Source organism: Pteropus medius, unplaced genomic scaffold, assembly GCF_902729225.1.
Source record: "Pteropus medius unplaced genomic scaffold, Ma_sr-lr_union100, whole genome shotgun sequence".
Lineage (NCBI taxonomy): Eukaryota > Metazoa > Chordata > Mammalia > Chiroptera > Pteropodidae > Pteropus > Pteropus medius.
The window spans coordinates 6,665,237-6,683,978 of NW_024348304.1; the positions used below are offsets into that span (position 1 = coordinate 6,665,237).

Genomic DNA, 18,742 nt, shown 5'->3' on the forward strand with positions numbered 1-18,742 from the left:
CTCGACAGTTATTGGATATCTACAGCACGTCGGTTCTGGTTCAGTATTTTTTATCATACAACCATCCTTTAAAAATTAGAAAATGAAATTTCTTACTTAAAGAACTTGTTGATACTTGATGACAACAACTATTTAAATTTGAAGGTATCTTGCTCTTCCTTTTATTTCATCTTCTCGTGTGCCCAAGAGGTTCTAGAGTTTAAAAATTACGAGAACATAAAATACGAAAGCAGCAAGATAAAGTGTAATGCAGGCTTATTTTTCTTTTCTTTTATCTTCCCTTTCTTTTCTCATTTTACATCAGTTTACTTTGTGCTTTTCTATTTCTTTCCTTTTTCTTTTAACTTTCCTTTTTTCTCATTTATTGGCAAAGCCATTTAAAAATCAAACCTTCTGTAGGTCAGAATCACTATGTTGAGTAGAAGTGGTAAGGCAATACATTTGGCGTTTCTCCTTTTTCTCCCTGAAGCAATCTCTGAGGTTTCTTTGCAAAAAATAAAAATGGTAAAACCATCTGCCACAGAGACTTGTTGTATTATACTTGCTGCTCCATACGACTTATCTGGGAAACAGAGAAAACAAGCAACGGCCATAGACGTAGTAATTTGGCATACCGTGAATGGTAGATTTAGGGGCAGAGTGAAACTAAATTATTAAGAAAAGAGCATTAAAAATATAATTCCTAATAATTTCTAAAAAGGCTTTCAGACTGTATGGTCTAATTACAACACTTAACAGATCGAAACAAATGGTCAGAGAAGGTGCATGCTTTGGCTAATATCGTGTGGTAGAAAGGAGCTCACAACAGCACCCTGGCCTTAGCTCTAGACACAGATTTTAGATAGAGGGCATCTTAATAAAGCTCCCTTATGGTGAATTATGACCGTATCAAAACTATTATATATAATGTCACTGTGAAATTAAAGATCTACATTTAGATATATTATTATATCGAGACTAAATGGCTATACCAGTTCCTAGAACCTTGAAGCCATGTGCCATATCCTCTTGTCTGTCCACCCAATGATCTCAGAGAGACTAGATAGGTAATAGTATGTGACACTTTAAGAACTGTCCTGGAAGTCGCACCCATTGCTCTTGTTCAGGTTTCAAGTGTCAGAACAAGTCGCATGGAGCCATCTGGTTGCAAGAGGGCTAGGGAGTTTATGCTTCCTGACTACTCATCAGAAAAATACTTGATTCGTAAACATAGAAATAATAAGTAAATAAAAAAGAACATATGGCCTGGATTGAATGCCTTGATTAGGAATCCAATAAATGACTTCTGAAAAGATAAAGAAACAGATTAAAAATAAAGAAGTGAAAAAGTATGTGCCATGCTAACACTAATAAAAATAAAGCTAGAATAGGTATATATTTGAGACAAGGCACACTTCAGAACAATGAAGATTATCAGGGATAAAAAAGGACAAAAAATAATGATAAAGTGGTTAATTCTTCAAGAAGACATAACAATCCTAAGTATGTATACAGCTAACAACAGAGCATCAAAACATATAAAGGAAAATAGTGATAAAATTGGTAAGAGAAATAGGTAAATCTACTTTATAGTTGGCGACATCAAAGCAATTCTATTAGGAATGAATATATCAAGGAGGCAGACAATTAGTAAGGCTATAGATGTCCTGAATAGCACTATCAATCACCTTACTTTACTTGCCATTTATAAAATACCCCTGGTGTCTACGGCCATGCCACCCTGAACAAGCCTGATCCCATCTGATCTCGGAAGCTAAGCAGCGTTGGGCCTGATTAGTACTTGGATGGGAGACCACCTAGGAAGACTAGGTGCTGTAGGTGTAAAAAATAAATAAATAAATAAATGAATAAATAAGAGATCGTAAGCTGACAAGGTCCTTGCAATCTCTGAGGTCAACCAAGGGTTGCCTTGCCTAAATAGATAGATAGATGATAGATAGATAGATAGATAGATAGATAGATAGATAGATAGATAGATAAAATAAAATAAAATAAAATAATAAAATACCCCTGGCAAAAAGAGCAGAAGACACATTTTTCACAAGCTCACATGGAACAGTCACCAAGATACATCATGTTCAGAATGATGTAATACACACACATACATACAATATTTTTAAAGTAATAGAAATTACATGAACTATGTTCTTAGATTATAATGAAATTAAACTATAAATCTCTAACAGAGAAAGTATCAAATATTTTTGAATTAAACTTCAGACTTCTAAATAACATATAAACCAGACCTCTAAATAGCATATAAACCAAAAAAGATATCTCAAGAAAAATTAAAGAATAAATTTCAGCCAAGTAAAACCGAAAATGCAATTATCTAAATTTGTAGGATATTGCTAAAGAAGTGCTTAGAGGAAAATTTATTATATTAAATGCATAATTGTAAATGAAAAAATATCTAAAATCAATAACATAAGCTTTCATTTTATGAAACTATAAAAGGAAGAAAAATTAAACATAAAACAAGCAAGAAAAATAAAATAAAATTAGCAGAAATCAATAAAATTGAAAACAGGAAAAAATAGTTAAATCAATGCAACTAAAACTGATTTTTTGAAAAAACCAGTAATATTGATAAATCTCTTTATTCAGCTTCCTACTATCTCTTCATACTGCCACTCAACAGAGTTTCAAATCTAAAGTTTCAAAAATAAGCATGATTGTCCTAAAACTCTGCCAAAGAGAATTTTGTTAAATAAAAGAGAAAATGATGTTGCAGTGTCATTCTGAGGTTGAAGATGTCCTTTTTCTTGTGGTCTTTGAAAAGAGCCCTACTGTTGAAACAAAGTATTTTGTCACTTTTCCAGGATAAGGACAAAGCAGGGAAGAGTAAAGTAAGTTGTATAACCATTACTGCTATGCAATAGATTACAAAATCCAGACAACTTTCTCCATCCTCTATTTAAGAAATACTTGATAATCTCATATACAGTATATTGACTAGAATCATATATGTACATGAATTAAATTTAAATGTAGTTTCTTTCAAGAACATACATTTAGTCATGAAGTAATAGTAATATAATTTTCTTTCAGAAAGAGGGACATATGAAAACATTTCTATAAAAGTTGATATGTCTCCTATATCTTCAAAATTTAATGAATTAGAAGGATATGGTCCATATAATGATTTTGGATGTATTTGGGTTTGAACAAATATTGTTAGTTTTTATTTGAATGCTTCTCAGATATTTCATTTTTTAACTTGTATTTAACCTTTATAATTCAATCATTCCCTTTAAGATTGCCTTGTAAACCAGTGTGTGTGTGTGTGTGTGTGTGTGTGTGTGTGTGTGTGTGTGTGTGTGTATTTGGTATTAAGAATACAAAAAAAACCCAGAAAATATTACTCAGATTTATGTACATGTTAAGTCATTGCAGACTCACAGTCAGTAGGGAAAATATAATAAAAGAAGGAATTTGGGAAAAAATATTTAGTGTTGGGAAGAAATGAGAACCTTCCCTAATATATTATGGATATATAATTTACAAATAAAGAAAATAGTAATCAGTCCCGTAATCTAAAAACTGAACATAATGCTTTACTATATATATACTTTCCTTAAAATGAAAAATTAGCATGATGAATAAATTCAGGTAGAAAATGAAAAACGATTCAGAATAATTACTGTGTGCTGCGTGTGAGGATGATGTTATTATACATGAAAAATATTCATCTGTAATCAAATGGAGGTAAAGAAAACAACTTTTTTCAGTAGATTTGAGTGGATAGTAGAATTCATTGCCTTCCGAAAGGAAAAATAATAGCATATGTGTATTTTTTTAATTCCAAACCATTTTGTTTTTTTCTCTTAAGTGGAATGGAGAAAAAAAGATGTGCAGAGGAAAATTATATTAATCGATGTCTTCATGATATTCAAATAATGTATAAATAAAACAATTAATAAAAATGAAGCATATTTTATTAATAGAGCTAATGGAAAGAAAGGGTTGTCATAGAGAAAGAGAAAGTAAATTGTGTATGGGATGAGAATATTGCTGAACAAGGAGAGAATTTATGTATAAAAATAAGGTATCTCACATATAGATAATGGATTTTAGGGAAAATTGTTAAGTGACTAAAAATACATAGAGTAACTAGTGACATTGTTTTGTCATTATTTGGAAACAGAAGTTCTTCCTACTAATATATTTTCTACTATCTCCTTTTATTTATAATTCTAGAACTTCTTAACATTTGCTTAACTGCATTCACTTAGTTCATCTTTATTGTTCTTATTCACTTATTCATCAAATATTATTGCTTGCTTTTTACATATTAGGTACTTTACTAGGCTCTATGGACTACTATATTGAACAGGACAGATCTGGCCTCTGCCCTATAGTATAGTATACTATATTTATGCATTTATAAAGAATGCATATTAAAACTGGGAAAGCAAACAAAGAAAACCTATAAATGAAAATGCTGATAAAAAATTAGAATGGACAGGGTTTTTCAGTTGAGATTAGAGAATGCCTCTCTACTGTATATGAAAATTATAAAAGATGAGAATGAAATGGCCATTAATAATGGTAATATTAATAAATTATTCTAGGCTTACTGGCATGATTGAAGGTTCTAAGACATCTTGTTCACCCTTGTTTACATAGCTTCTAGTATGACCAAGCTTGAGTCAGTGATGGTTCTTGGAGCTCAGTTCTACTTAGGTAGATGCATTCTCTCTATTTTCTTGGAGTTTACTGGTCAAAATTGTGTTATCTCATAAATCTGTCTTTTCAAATTTCTGTAGAGTCTGTCCTGTCAAAAACACACAGTAGTGGGGATTTTTTTTTCCTATCAGTTCCTCAAATACTTATCATAGTTTATACATTTACACTGATACTTTTGATGCCAATTCTCACAGGAAAACATTTTAGGTAAAGGAACCTATCATCAGACATCAACTAAACTTTTGTTGCTTAATCATTAGATTTTAGTTTTACTTAGTTAATTCTTTTACAACTATTTTCTTTTTGATGGGATAAGTTTAATTCTTTCAGTCCAAAAATAGAGCCACAGTGTCAATTGGAGAAACATCTGGTCTTCCTGTGTTTTGATTGTTGCCTGCTAATTTCACAAATAATGTAGAGCTATGTAAAATCTTACTCTCAATAAGAGTAATTAGGATACTTGTCTCTGAAGAAAAAAAAATGACAATGATTGCCTATGCTGTGTGGTGTCGCTTTTCCAATAATGATTAAAGTATAAGAGCTTTCAGCATCCGGCAGTAGAATCACAGTTGGGTGAGGAGCACATCAAAGATATTTTGAGAATAAATTGCAAAAAGCTGCAACAGTCTAACTTGATTTGGAGAGTCAATGAGTGACAACCGAGTAGTGGTCTTTCTAAGTCACATCTCAGATGGTCCAATATTATTTTAATATTCTTCACTAGAGTCAAGTTCTCTTGTTGTTTGTTTTGAAACTTCAGGGAAATGTACTGTGTGATCCTTATGGATTTAAGACTTTGTCATTGTGAGTTTTTAAAGAACATCTTCAATTTTAATGAGAACTCCATTGAATTCATTGTATACATATCGGCTGTTTTTCAGCTTTAAGGCTGTCATGTTTTCTATATAATTTCGACTTTAAACTTCAAGGGCAAAGAATTCAATGAGATATGGCAAATGTGTAATTTAAAACATCACTAATATGTACAGCATTTCTATTAGAGTTTACCCATTTTCAAGAGCCTGGACTAATACTGCTTTCTGTCTGTTCACATGACAGAAATCCAATGCATTCAAATATTTATTTATTTATTTGGTTGGTTGGCTGTTTGTTTTTAGTGGTATATTTTTTGCTGCCATAAGTATAAATTTTATAGCTTAGGCAACTCTGTTCCAAAGCGCAATTTCCTATGTTTTATAGTTGTAAGAATGACAAAATTTTCCAAACAATTGTGTGTGTGTGTGTGTGTGTGTGTGTGTGTGTGAGTGTGTGTGCTCTGTGTCTGTTTGATGGGGAGGAGAGAAGGAGAGAGGTGATAATTCTCACATTGCGCTCTAATTTTTTAAAACTCTCTGCAGTAGATTAAAGTTCATAAGTTTTTCACCTACTAAAAGTGATGGGTTTGGGGACTCTTTGGACAACAGAATTGTTCTAAAACTGCAGAGGGATGGCGCTTTCAGAGACCACAATGTTTACACCAGCATACAATATTTATTTTTCCATCTTGGTCACCTAAAGAGGGTAGAGTCACAATCAAAAGTATTTTCAAAAGTTGTTAATTGTAATTTCCTATACCTGGCAATAGAGGCTCCGAAGACCCGAGCCCCGTGCCTTCTTTGGGGTTCTGCATCATCAGGCATACCCATTGCTCTGACTGGCGAACTACTTGTATCTTAAGGTTGGATAACCCAAACCTACCCAGTAGCATCTCTGCTGGTCTAATGCCAGTATGCTCTGTTCAAAAGGTTCTTCAGGGAGCCACGTTCCTTCCATTATAAGCTATGCCATCTCTGTGACATGATCCTCTCCTACAGGTGACCAGTGATAGAGAGAAAGACAGCATGAGTCTCTGGTAGGCTTCTATTGGTTAAGCCTCGAAGTGGTATATATCACTTCTGCTGACATTTCAATAGCTGAAGTTCATCATGTGACTTCACCAACCTGCAAGAATGTTTGGGAGCAGCACTTCAGCTGTGTGTACAAGAGAGACAGGAACCAAGTATGGTAAATACATAGTAATCTCTGTCTCAGTGTTTACTTAAAAGCTCATCAATTTTACACTTGTGAATAACTGTAAGCCTTAACAAATTCTGCATAGAATTAGATTCAGTCACAGGGAGATTAATTAATAGGAGACATACATCTTGTGCATGCTGTATCTGGAAGAGATTAATTGTAACTTTTTTAAAAGAAAGATCACACTAATTCTCTGGTTTTTCTTCAGATTGTGTAAATCTTTCACCTTTTACTAAAGAAAGATCACACTGAAAAATGATATTCCATAGATGTATTAAATTTAATTTTTGGAATTTTCTAGAATTTTCATCTTTCTTCATTGTGTCATATAAAGTTTATAGTGTCCATTTGCTCTTTTCACTTTCTATAAACGCTCCTGCTCCGGGTTTTACTTCACCTTTGCATGTATCGCACGCCAGCCTCCCTTTATGTCCTCCATTCACTTACGGCAGATGCCTCTTCTCAGCAGGAATGGGAAGAACCTTACATTTTTCTACTCACTTTGACATCTTATGCACAATAATTATTATTTTTTTAAGAGCGGTCTCTATTTTTTCCATTTTTTTAAAATTTCCCTTGCTAGTAATAGTTAATTCCTTACATTTGAGTATCCATTTCATTCACTGGTTTTGAGAGATATGTTTTGTTATTAAAAAGAAAAAAAAAAACTGACTACTCTCATATCACTATGAAGAGTACACACACACACACACACACACACCTACACACACACACAAATACATAATGTACATACGATTGACTGATCGAAAATTCTGGGGTCCAATATTATATTTATTGTTTCTACGGTTTTTGAAATACTTTCAGAATACTAATGCCACGTTCAGGTTTTTCTCAGCCTTGAAATTTTTGGTAGTTTTGATTTATTTTGATCATATTTTAGCACAATAAAGTGTCAATAAAGCCATTCTTTAAGAAAATATTATTTATTTAAAAATACATATGCTCCAACTTCATATTTCTTATGAGATATACCTAATAATTTCTAAGAATTATTTCGAGATGACTATCTTTTCTAAGACACGTGGTGTATCACTGCCAACTATTCCATAAAAATGTTTGGGTCGATGTTGCCACGTATATTTGTTTATAGATGTTGAAAAGTAAGAAATTACATCTCCCAAAATATCTTTGTAATCCTGGAGAGGTGATAAAGTCATTGATATTTAGGCATCACAGACTTTAAAACATCAAGTTCCCCTAAGATATATATAAACCACATCATTTAATCTCCAGCTTCTGAAAGAACCCCTTTTTTCAAAAACAGCAAAATATGTGTGAACTTTTTGACATCATCCACCAACTGCTTGCAGTATTCTAAAAAGCGGTGTGATTGTTTTCACAATTAAGGTGTGAAATTGTTACTGTCCAAATAGTCGCTTGTGGAAATTTGATGTTCTTCAGCGTTTCCAAAAGTTGAAACAGTGAAGGAAAAGAGTTTTTCATTTCTCTTTCTGAAATGAAAGATATAACTAGCCAATATAACACATATTAAATTGTTATACAGTTGTCCAGGACAGCCTGTAGATATCAAAATTCTCCTCAGATGCTCAAGTGTTTTATATAAAGTGGCATAGAATTTGCATATAACCAATGCATAGCCTCCGGTATACTTGGAATTATCTCTAGATACTTGTCATACCTAATACAACGTAAATGCTAGACAAACAATTGTTGCACTCTATTGTTTAGGGAATATTGACAAGAAAAAAGTCGAAACCTGTTCAATACAGACCCAATCATCATAGCCCTAACCACACAGTACATATCGGCGACAACATAACTTTTTTTTTTTCAAATATTTTCAAACTGCCGTTGGTTAAATCTGTGAATGGTGAATCCATGGGTATGCAGATCCAGAGGGGTGGCTGTTGATCACTTTCTGCTTAATGATCAATTGATAATGGGATATTTAAATCCCATGTACTTGGGTGTACACCCACACACATTTATATTTTCAGTCTGAAATATATCCTTGTGAAATATGACATCGAAAACACCTCAGTAACAAATAACTCTTAGAACCCCCAAAGCTCCTTTCAGGGAGAATCCAAGATGCGTTCATCACTCGAGGCCCTTCATGGGGAGAAGGGAAGGAGACCCCTAGAGAGCGGGAAGGGATGGTGAAGGGAAGACAGCACTGCAGCGTCAGGGCCCTGACTGCCTCAGCAGTGTACGCTGACTTGTGTGCACACAGGGAAATCACGTCCGTCAAGTTTGCTGATACCGAGAGCTAGAAAACTGGATGACACGAATAGTCAGGGAGGTTACTCAGGTTCAATGTTTGAACTGTTCTGAACTGTTTTGAACTGTTTGAACTGTTTTACTCTTACTCAATTGTAGAGAAAGAATTGGAATTCAGGTCCCTTTATCTCCAGTTTATTTATTTATTGTTTTCACATCACACTATGGGTGCTATGAGGTTTCATTGTGCATGGGATAACATATTTCAATAAGTGACACTTAAAGTGCATTTCAACTCTAAGACTTATAATAATATTTTACTCAGTTATGTTTAATATCATTGTCAAATGATTGTATGTGATACAAAATACAGAATAAAGCTAAGTAAATTTCACTCTTTATAATTCTATATGGGCAAAAGATATGATTAATATATTAATGAAATATCTAATAAAATTATAAATGTCCTTTTTTCCATTAAAAAATAGCATAACAGGAAAAAATTTATAAGCTCAGCTTTCAGAATGCCTGTACATATTGACTTTATGATAAGCATCTTACTGTCAACAGAACAAAGTTATAGGAGATAGACACTGTGACATCCTGTAAACAACCTATGTCACACAACTCTGTTTGAATTTTAAAGCATTTTGACTGATAATGTTTATTCATCACAGTGAAAAATTGTCAGAATGTAATCTGGCACAATAACTAGTAGTAGATAATCCAAGAATGGAAACTTTAGTATTTCATTTAATTGGAAAATACAGTGTTAAGAGCATTGACTAATTTAATCGTCATACGCGAAATATTGTTAGAAGTCTGTGATTCTTCTTTGACTGTCATTTCACTCATAAAAGAAGAAAAACTGCAGTTTATCTATTAATAACAAACTGTAGTTGATTTATTAATAACTGAATAGACTAGCAAATCCACTGTACTCTTGAATTTAATAAATGTTTTAATGATTTAAAAGAAACACTGATGATCATATTTCATATCATTACCATAGCAATGATTTAGTTACATGCCAAGTTAGATCATGTTTATATTTTTACATTGAAAAATTATTAGTCATTAAATCAGCAAACAGAGCATTAACTTGTATTTTGCCATTTGAAAAAAAAAACCCAAACTCCTTAAAATTGTGCAAGCTGCTCTGTGAAAAAAAAATTATACATAATATTATTATAGATCAATGGCTATATCTAAGTGGTTGAAACTTATGTAATCAAACAATAATAACAAAAACACAATGAAACAACAGTAACGAACCCCACATTTAAAATTCTTACAAAGCTCTTATTGGGAAGATAAAGGGGAGTGTATATGTTTCTAGATGAAATTGTGTCCTCTGGAAATTCATAGACTAAAGCTCTAACACCCAGTGTGACTGTATTTGGACATGGGGCCTTTAAGGAGGTAAGTAAAGTTAAATGAGGTTGTAAGATGAGGCCCTAATCTCATAGGACTGGTTTCTTTATTCAAAGAGAAAGAGACACAAAGCCAAAAATGCACAGAGGAATGGCCAGGTGATGTCCCAGTGGAAGACAGCCATTGCAAGCCAGGAAGCGAGATCTCACCAGAAACTTTCTGGCACCTGGATCATAGATGTCTAACTTTTAGAACTATGAGAAAATAAATTTCTGTTATGTAAGGCACTCAGTCTACGACATTTTGTTTGAGCAGCCTTAGAAGACTTATACAGATATGTATAAAAAATCTATATTCTAAATGCCTATCTTACTTATGAAACAAAAATTTGTTCAACAAAAATTAGATCTACCAAAAGTTTTCGTAATCTGCATAATGCCATGTTGTGCCACTCAATTATAGCATATAGAATGCTATAATCTCATATAAAAGTATTAGAAAATACTGTAGAAATTGATGAAGAAATTATCATGAATGCAGGGAGAAAAGTAAAAGAATATCATAGGGTATCACCTCTACAACTTAGGTCTACTGCACTCACAAAAACAAGTGGCAGTGTAAATGACATCCATATATATGTATCCAAAAATACATATTTATAAATTATATAAATATGTAGATGTTGGATCTGATGAGATGATATAACTTTTTTGATTACTAAAGAATAATTACAGTTCAAAGACCATCCATGACAAATATAATTATATGACTTAATTTTTTTCGCTTTGCTATCCATCTAGGTCGTATATCTTGCCCCAAAACCATGTTTTAAACTTTATCAAATCTGTGGAGAAATGAAAGACTTGTCACAAAATTATTTTTTTGGTTCTTTGTTGTCAAAATGTATTTTGGAGTTTTATAAGATACAGAAAATTGTGTCTTTTATGAGACAATGAGAAAGCAAAACTCATAGAAGTAAGAAAAATTCCTTTAGATTACTAGAAATTAGTATTACAGAAAGGATCATAAAGTCAGAAAATTATGATTTCAAGTCATAATTGAAATTAGAAAAATTAAAGTCGAATTAAAAAATTAAAACGGAATTAGGAAAATCAGGGCCAGAATTATCAAGGTTGATTGATCAATCTATCATCTATCTCTATCTCTATGTATTTATTCAAATTGTATACCATCGGAATATCCTTAAGCATAATATTAAGCATAAAATCATGCATTATATTTTTCTCTAAACTTGTATGGTCATTTGATACATTTTACATTTATTTCTATTGTTCTTGATAATATATATGCAAATCATTTAATGAGGGTCAGGTATTTTTTCAGATTATATTATACATTTATTTTTAATGTATTCAGAAAATATATTAAACTAATTTCATATGCCAGGCAGAGTGTAATTTGGGGAGTAAATAAAGAACAAAACAGTTATGCTTTTATCTCTCGTGTAGCTTTTTCTCTGAGACAGACTAACATTAATCAAGTAATCACATAGGTAAATGTATTATTTAAAATTGAAATAAATGTTATGAAGGAAAATTACAACTACTGAAATCTAGCTACACCAAATAAAATACATAGCTATTTATTTTTCTGAGAAATTATAAAATGTTATATTTTAATTTTTTCAAGTGTAATTTGTTGTGATGATTAAGTTTTACTCTTTATTAACTTCACTATTTAAAACAATACTCGAGGACTCTTTTTCTTTTTAGTATTACCCTTTAACAGCATTATCAGCCTAAAATTGTTTATATAATTTCCAATTATGCCTATAACTTCCAATTACTATTAAGGGATAGTTATAGATAATTTCTAATAATTATCTTAATTAAAATAATAGAACTGTAAGCATATTCCAATATTGGCCTTTAATATTAGTTTACTATAATGATACATTCGAACTATTGAGAATGTTTTATTTCGATTTGTTTGAGATGTTCATGTGGCTTGCTTTTTCTTTTTTTTGTCGAGATAGAAAATATATGATTAATTCACCAGTAAATATTATCTGCTATTGACACCACAGTTAATGATAAACCAATTACATAGTAAAGAAAGCATAAATTGTACTACACAATCATAAGCAGAAATTTAAAATATTTGTGTTAAAAACGTGAATATGAACTCAACTGTATAACCACGTTTTAGATAAGTGGATTTAAGTACCATTTTTATTGATTAATCAATATAATGTAAATAAAAATAATTTGCCACTATTCTCAGTTTTTAATATTAAAAACAAGCTACAAATCTAGTTAAAATAGAACAATAATAACTCTTGCAATCTTAATGAAATTTTTATGTCATTTTTCAAAAAGCTTTGATAAATATACTTACTACTGGCTAAAATTTTCTGTTTAATGAGAATGTGAGTTAACTACAACTGCTCATTTCAACCCAGATTTCACAATAGAAAGAAGAAAAGACATTTGCCTCCTAGGTACTTACCAATTTCATTAGAAGTGATGGATTTTTTGTAGTATAGAGATTCTTAGGCGATGAAAAATACTGATTGCTTCTCCTTTCTAATATAGCAATAGTTCATGTCTTGGAACTAGTTCTATTGTCAAAGTGAATAATATTTTAATATGTAGGTATGGCCTTATTCTTCCCAATAGAAAAAATGGAATGCCTTTTGACATTAAGGGAGTTTGTTATCAGTCACTTTAGTAGTATTGATGCCAAATATTTCTGATGATGTGTTTGAGCTTCAGGTAAGATTCTGGAAGGGAAAATTATAAGCTAAAATGTGTGCACTATATCTCTCTCTTTGGGAGGTTTGTGCAAGCCAGGAATCATATATTCTAGCAAAGCAGGAGGGCTTGTTGGAAAATGGGCCTTATCAGAAACTAGATTTTAAATTATATTGTTTTTGCTGAGCTGTTAGAGCTCTAGAAATTCTTTTGATGTAATAACCACACTTTTGGTTCCTAAGCCTTCATAAACTCTAATCCTTAGGCAGCACTGAAATGACCAAATAGATTCTAGCCAAATCAAAAGCATGGTTCTAAGTACAACTGTTCCCATTAATAATTAAAATATATTGACATAAACCTTCAATATTTACAGAGCCCATAATATCTGCCCGTGCAGTCAATCTGTGTCTTATACTTGATAGATGGAGGGGATTATTGAAAGACAGGTTGGTCTCGTCAGGTTGGTCTCATTGGAACAGCAGAGGTGAAAATAAATACGGAATTAGCACGCAGTAAATTTCCAAACACTAAATGATCCCATCAAATTTTCTGTTCTAGGAAAAATAAACATCAAGGCAAGAACAATAGAAATAAGACTCAAAGGACAATTAAGTTTTGTACATACTCTAATGATAAAAAAGAAAGGTTATAGGTACTGAGGCAACTTTATAGCGCCAAGAGAGTTTGTCAGCTGCCTCCATACAAAACACCTCATGCAAAATTAACTTAGAATGGCATTTATAGCACCATTGGTTTGGATGATGAAAACTATACTAACTAGTCAATAAATCTGCCCATTTTTTCCTTGCTATTAAGCAAGAGTAGAGAAATAAACAGAGAAATAAACACCCTCTAATAATTACTTGATAAACAAGAAGTGTCTGAGTGCATAGAAAGCACACACACACACACACACACAAACATGATAAAAATGTCCAAAACATTGGAATCAGTAAAATCAGTAGTTTTAAAATATGCAATGGAAAACGAACTTTCAGAGGATATTAATGAATGAAGATCGCATAACTCATTCTCACAGTTTATAGTTTTCAAAATGTTAAAAATGCATGTGGCAACAAAACAAAGCTGGGAAATGCATATGTAAATATTCAGTGTAACAGTGCATTTAAAATTTTCCTAGCATATTAAAAAGGCTATTGGATCAAAGCTATTGACAATGTAAAATTAAGAAAATAAATATCTGGTCAATAAAACTTCTATTTGAGAAATTATCTTGACATTCTTAATTAATATGTAAGTGTTCTTCCCATTAAGAAAATGAGTTGTGTAATCCAGGATTCCAAGGCTGCATTAAAGTTCACCATTGTCAGAACAGTGGTAATGGATGTGGTCTCAAGAATAACTGAACTGTAGAGTTCCTTAAATTAAGGTCCCTGTTAACAGACTCACATAAGAATTTGCATGCAAGAGATTTGCTGGGAAGTGCTCTTGGCAGCAATACCTGTAAGAGAATGAAGAAAGCAGAATTATGCAGAGAGAGAAGTTTGAACTATGATACTTCTGCAACAGAGGCTTCAGTTAAACCCGCAGGGACTTCTGGGGCTAGAATGGCCCTTCAGAGTTGTTCCAAATTAAAACATGAGGGCTAGATATATGCAACCCTTCACTGGTAAATCATTAAATGCAGGAAGCAGCTACATTTAGATGATGGTATTTTCTAGAAAGAAAGATGTTACTGTGGGCAGTCAGCAGTCTACATTCCCAGAAGCCAGGGAAATGAGTATTAGCATTAAGTTCAACCCATGTGGGATGTGCTTCTCCAGGACTAATAAAAAAAAAAGTACCCAATGCTTGTTAAAAATGGCAAAGAATACTTTATTTGAGATTATTACAATAGTGGAGAGCAATTTAACTCACTCCACAGAAAGAAAAGGCAGGACGAGCTATGGGGAAAGTATTGGAAAATATTAGGAGAAAGTTGGTCGATATGATTAGGGCACCTGTGTTTGCTATTTGTCCCTTATGAAAGTTAGGCACCTATCCCCCACCTCCAGAGACATGACTGGACCCTTGTCTTTTTTAATCATTACATTTCTAAAGGATGTCTCTGAGGTCTTTGAGAAAGACTGTTCTGTTTAATAAAACTGACCAGAGCTGGGAGATTTACATCTCAAAGAGGCAGAGAAATAATATGCAATTTCAAGTTTTCTAAAATAAATATTCTAAGAAAAAAGAGGTCAGAGGGCTATTGTCATGGAGAAATCTAACATTCAGTCAAGTTCATGGGAGTACTAGGTCTGAACAGGTTAGACTCTAGTTAGTAGTTTGCTGTGGGGAAAACTCCAAATAGGAAATTAGTGTCCCCAAACCACGGCCCTATTTACAATGTCATTTGCTGGCCACTTAATATAAAGAATGGGTAGGTGAATACTAAAAGATACCCAAACAAACCACCTGAAGTCCAAGCATTGTTGCCCCCGCCCTTTTTGAGGAACCTTAGCCCTTTCTCCCTGATAATGCATCACAGTTACCTCTGCCAGGAAGGTGACTTCTGTCCTTGCCTAGTGGCCTCTTGACCTGAGGACCCCAAAGTGATTTGGTGGCAGCTATAGCCTAATGTTTAGATTCCATGCCCTGTAGGAGAGCTTTCCCCTGGGAAGCCGGGTCTCTACATGAATAGAGCCTCGATTTGGGGGAAAAGAAAGCACGCATTTCTTAGGTGGACTAATTTCAATGCTTGGTTTCTGGACCAATATATTCTATTTATGGGCAAAATAGCATCACTTAATGATTGTTGGTTTAAGGCGTACACCACATCTCGGAGATGATAACTCATTCTTGCAGAGTTGTGTTCAGCAAGATGACACCTTGCTAAGCCTTTAAAAGGCCTTTCCATCACTCTGTATAGCTGATAACACTTTGAGCACTAAATGCTAGGCTCATGTTGTCACTGCCATATTTACTTTGTTGTAGACTAGGTACTTTGGTCTAAGGCAATCTTCTGTGAGATTCTTTATAGGTGGATCATACTCTCCAAAAGTCCTCACTGAAGCCCTAAGAGCAAGAAAAGAAAACCCATTTCAGGAATATATACAGCTATCCAACAATGTTAACTTCTGCCCCTTCCAAGATGGGAAGGCATCATGGTATTCAACTTGTCAGCGAGTCAACAGTTTGTCACTGTGAGGGATATGTCTGTATTGATGTTCAACATTGGTCTCTGTTACTGACAAATTGGACTTTCAGCTTTAGCAGAGAACTCGATGAGCATTGTGAGTGAGAACCACACGGCCATGCCCACCTCTCACCTCCGTATGTTCCATTGTTGCTACTCTGTTCTTGTACCCATGGTAACAGCGATACAGTAGCTAATGGCAGAGTCTGGATGACATCATTTGACCAAACCTTTATGTCCACTTGATTCTTTTGTGGGTCATCCACAGTAGATGTTTCCCTATGGGCATCGAAGTGTTTTCAGGAGTATGACCTAATGGATGGGCCTAAGTGTTGAATACTATAGGGATATTGCCCATCTGTTCATGTGTCTTATTTGTGCCCTCTGAACCCGCATGCTGAACCTCAAGAATGCATATTTATTTTACTATAGAATGCGATGGGCCTACCTGACATTATGAGTTGGTGGATCTGAAAGGATTCAATTCACGATGCTCAGTTCTAGCTATCTAGTCACTTGATGTTCCATGGTCACATGCTCACTCTCAGCCTGGGCTCAGGCATACTCCAGGAACTCCCTTTCTGAATGATACTTCTTAATCTCCTGGAGTTGACTTGTTCTTGCTTCATAACCCCAGGGGTCTATGTAGTATGACATCGACTCACTGCCATACCAATATGCCCAGCGGTGACATGAGCTCCTTTTAAAACCCTAAGAAACCTACCAGATATGGTAGGGGATGAGAGCCAATATAGGCAATCACTTAATTTATCAGAATTTATCTAATGTTCATAGAGAGCAGACTAATAAATTAAATAGAAATACGAGAGGACTCCCACTCCTGCACTCTACACATCTGTAAGGCCAGTCATGGCCCTTCCCCTCGGGTTGCGATGCTAGTTTTGATTGGTCAGGGAGATTTTTGCATACTTAGGGAATTAAGAAGAAGGTCGTGTTTCAAATGCAGAGATTAAGTAGGATCTGTGGAGAACTTTATGTAGAAAGAGCCTGATCAAGAACATGCCATGTTTCTGTAAGAGAAGTTTTAAAATATGTGATTTGCTTTAGAAAAGACAAAAATTACATTTCAAATTGAAGTGCCATCATTTTGTCTTATTGGGAGTGCCACAGTAATTTCTAGTAAACATTAAAAAAATCCTAGAACAAATTATTCAGTACTTAATAAGAAAAATTTGAAATACCATTTTAAAAATATAGCTGTTAGCATTTTAGAGGATAGCAATAGATTATTTAACAAAGTCACAATCAAAAGCAAGAGTAATTGATTAGAAAAGAAAACTTTCTTTAAAAACATTATTTACTCTTAAACTGCCTTTATTTTTGGTTGCACATCTTTTGTTTTCATCTTGTTACCCTTCTTTGCTTTATATCTCTGTCCAACCAATTACAAATGGCAAAAGACTAGCTTATCCCTCAAAACTTGAACTTATACCTGGTTTATCCTAAATGAAAATGATAGATGATTCTTTCATTTAAGAAGATCTGAAACTCCTTGGGTGTCGAAACCACATCTCACACTGAAAACTATTCCATGAATACAAATGAAAACACACACACGCACGCGCGCGCGCGCACACACATACACACACACACACACACATTCGAGGATTTAATATGAGTAAATTTTGTTAATCTAATACAATCTTAAGGATCCAATATAAATAAATTTTTTTGCAAGTAGACATTGTTTTACTAAATTTCTTGAATTGGATCGTGTTGACTTCCGAGGTTTAGCAAGATTTTTTCTTTAGGGTATATTTTAATATTTAAAATAACTTAGTAAAATACTATGCCTTGCATTAATGAGAATAGATAGGTCTATGTTTGAAATTTGTGTTTGATAAATGATAATCGGTCACCCACTCTTTTTCTTTAGACATAATGCCCAAAAGTTCTTTCACTACTTAATATTAAACAAACTGTTTTAATACCATTACTCTGACTGTGATATTTCTTTTGTACATTTATTCCTTTCTATTTATTTTACTGACTTTGCAAAGCCTTTATACATTCCAAAATGACATGTAATACTTTATTTTACATGAGCAGAAAATAATTCTCTGACAGTTTATTTTGCTATGTTTCTACTAAATGGCTAGATTAATATAGTAAATGAAATAATTTCATTGCTTATTTTTAAAACTATATGTAAAGACATTGATCTCTGGCAGTTTTCTTCTAAATAATAAGGAGGCTTGAAAATTAATTATGAGGTTGCTTACACATCATTTTTTTTCAGCATACAAAATGAAAGTTTTCATTCCTCAATTCACTTAGGAGAAGAAAATTTACTATAAAATTTGTTAATAGTAAATTTTACATAATCCTGTTTCTAAATATTGGGAAATCTATAGGTACATGATTTTAAAATATAGAATAAAATACGATGTATATGCAAATAATTTGGATAAATGGAAAAACAATGAATACAAATTTTAAAAAACAGAATTAAAAACCCAATGTTTTAAGTTGTCTTTATTCTAGAATTTATTTTAAAATTCTGTTTTTAAAATTGAGTAATTTTTTATATGTCCTTATTTTATTTTTAAAGGTTGAAATAGAGCTAAAAGTACTGATAAACTCATAG

At 33.0% G+C, this 18,742-nt stretch overlaps 1 pseudogene; it reads left to right on the plus strand.

Moving 5' to 3' along the window:
* Positions 1-1,702: 1,702 nt before the first annotated feature.
* On the plus strand, positions 1,703-1,821 carry LOC120616289 (uncharacterized; annotated as a pseudogene).
* The last annotated feature ends 16,921 nt before the right edge of the window (positions 1,822-18,742 follow it).